Here is a 3,278-nt window from a genome sequence, read left to right as displayed (position 1 = left end):
GGGGGGGGGGGGGGGGGGGGGAGGGGGGGGAGGCTCTGCCCGCGCTCCTCTAATGGCGGCGGCCGGAGCGGCCCAAAGCAAAATAAACCCCCGCACGGCCGAGCAGCACGTCAGCGCGGCCTGCCGCCCTGCGCGCCGCTCATTGGCTGGACCCTCTCCTGCCTTCCGCCAATCGGCGGGCGGCTCTTTGCGCAGAGCGGTGATGTCATCGGTGCCGTGGGGCGCCGCGCGCAGGGCGGGCGCCAGGGGGCGCCTCCCGTCCCGGCCCCTCAGGGCGGGACCCGCGGGACCCCCGGGGCTGTCCCGGGCTATCCCGGGCTGTCCCGGGTTATCCCGGGCTATCCCGGGTTATTCCGGGTTATCCCGGGCTGTCCACACCGCCCCCGCGCCCCTCGGCACCCCGCGACCTTCCCCGAGCCAAACATGCGGCTGGGTTGCCGGCATCCTGGCCGTGGCTGCGCACAGAGCGTGGTGCGGGGTGTATGGACATGGCGGGTTCCTGTGGGAGCGATCCCTCAGAAAACCTCCCTGTGGTGGCACACGGCCGGGCAGCAGCTGTGGGCAACACGGGTTTGTGGCACATCACAGGGTCACTGAGCTTAGGAAAGGTCTCTCGGCGCATCCAGTACCAGCTGTGCCCCATCCCCGCCTTGTCCTCAGCCCTGAGTGCCGCATCCAGGAATTCCTTCCCTGGACACCTCCGGGGATGGGCACTCCAAACTCCCTGGGCAGCCCCTTCCACTGTCTAATCACCCTTTCTGTGAGGAAATTCCTCCTGATGTCCAAAATAAACCTCCGATGGCTGTAGCTTAAGACTAAGAGACTTAAGTCCTCTGTTTCTTATCAGCACTCAGGAAATATTTCGCTGTGGAGCAACTGAAGGAATTAATGGGAATCCAGAATCCCCCAGGTGCCGCGGTCAGGTCGATATGGTGGTGTTGGTCATAGGTCCAACTCGGCCTCAGAAGTCTTTTTCAATCTAAATTGATTCTGTGAAATAAATTTTAAACATTTCCTCCACGTGTTGATTCCAGCCGTTCCTGACTGGAGACAGTGAATGTGTGGGATTGGAGTCCAGGGTGTCACGCTGCCCACAAGGACTCACCCAAGCGGCAGCCCCGCCGTGCAAAGCCCATTTATCTTCTGAGAAGAAAAGACCAGCAGCAACAGCTCTGCCAGCCCTTGGGTTGCTGGCTATGCAATATTTTTTTTTTGCTTTCCACTCAAAAATTGCGAGACTGCATCTTCCTTAAGCTGCCCTTGTAGGCTCACTGACAGAAAATGTGTATTTCTCCACATCCTTGCTTTCCCCTCGTGGGTTTTACATCATTTGATACATGATTTTTTTTCCCCCCCACTGCAGTTACTACTTTTTATTTCAGGCTTTCTCAGATGTTTTAGCGCTTTCTTATTTCCATGGTTTCATTCCCCATTCCCAGACTCTGTTAGACAATGCCTCGGGCTTGGTGTTGCATTGGGAAACTCATCCTGGACCAGCTGGATCCATCCCTTCTCCCTCAGTCAGCACAAAAGAAAAGCACCTGAGATGTTCCAGCAGAGCACTGCTAGAAAAAAATCCCTTTGTCCAGCAAGCAAGCAACCAGGACTGGAGTCAGGACAAGTAAAATGTAATTACTTATGGAGACTGAAACAGAAATTTGTCTTCATTTGCAATTAAATTAGTTCTCTATAAACATCGAGAACTGTTGCAGGGGGAGGGTAATGTGATTTCTCTCTCCCAGACTAATTACTTACTAAATTCTCTTTCTGACTCCACTAAACAAGTTGGTTCATTTCTCAAAACATAACCATCTAAAAAAAAGGGGGACAACCTTTCTTTTTTTTTTTTTTTAAAGTAAGACTTGGATAACTCATGTAAAATAAATATTTCTCGTCTTAAGGAATTTTACCATCTCTGTGCTTAGAAATCATCCAGAAAATGAAAATGTATCCCTTGCTCTTGGCATCTAGGCAAGATGATGGAAGAGCTGTTGGGGTAAATTCCAAATGCTGCCCCTACTGTGCAACAATGGAAATTTCCAGAAATAATTGTTATAGATTAGACTGCATAAAAATGTATGAAAATACAAGGAATATCTTAGAGTCATAGACTCACAGAGGGGCTTGGATTGGAAAAAAGTTATGACCAACTGAAAAAAAAGAATTCCAAGGAATTCTATGATTCTAGGAGCTTTTAATCTCTGCACAGTTGGCCTGCAGAACAGAAGCATTCTGAGTACAGAAAGAGATCCCTGGATAGTAGTTGAAGGAGAACATGTGGTCAAATTGAATCTGAAAATATTTACCAGAGCAAAAGCAAATCCTGGGCTGCATATCCCAATTACCTGACATTTTTGATGTTGGTGACTTTATTGTAAGGCCGTGTCTTTGGCTTTAGCTCAAAAAGCTGCTGGTGTCTCCTTCCAGGTTTGCCTTGCAGGAGCTTGCCATTTGTTCTAGACTTAAACAATAAAATACAAGAGGAATGACCTTTCAGCAGTTTAGAACCTTGATATTTACACATATAATTTATCCAAGAAGAGCTTTCAGACTTCTAATTTGGAGACACATCAAAATCTACATGACTTGATAGTCCAGTCCTCAATAGATTTTTTGTTTGATCATCTTTTCTTTTTTTAAATATCAGAAAGATAATTCTATTTTTGTTAAAGGTAGCAGAAATTGTAAGCAAGTACTAATTTCCTATATCCCACCTAAAATTTTCATTTTTTTTCACCAGTTTAAGGAGAAATTTTAGCTCCCTAGGAAGGAATTTGGAACAGTCATACTCATTTGACAGCTGAAGCTGTTATTTTGGGAGCCTTCCTTTGCAGAGCTGGGTTTGCTCAGGCCTTGCAGCTCGTGTGCCTTCACACAGAGTTGTACAACTGCCCCTTGTGCCTCACAATAAACCCACGGCAGAACCATGAGATAAAAATATCATTTGCACATAGATGTGTGTTCAGCTTTCTCTTTTCCCCACTTTTCAAACATCATAAATCCCTGTTCTTGCAACTCCCACCTTCCTTAGCCATCCTAACGTTGGTCTCCTTTCTTCCTGTTCCTCCAGAGCCAGAACTGATAGTAAACCTCCTTGTCAGAGCTCACGGATTTGGTAAAACCCAAGCAAGGTGCACAAATGCTGTGATTTTGCGGGATTATCCAGCTCAGAGCCCCGCTGGTTCCCATCCCTGCCCGCCTGGAGCTGCCCCAGCAGCCTGGAACCCTTTGTGCCTGCGAGGTGTGAGCCTTGCAGGCAGCCAGCGAGGCAGATGGCT

Source organism: Passer montanus, unplaced genomic scaffold (assembly GCF_014805655.1).
Source record: "Passer montanus isolate IOZ18808 unplaced genomic scaffold, ASM1480565v1 scaffold77, whole genome shotgun sequence".
Taxonomy (NCBI): domain Eukaryota; kingdom Metazoa; phylum Chordata; class Aves; order Passeriformes; family Passeridae; genus Passer; species Passer montanus.
Note: the sequence above shows the minus strand (reverse complement) of the source record.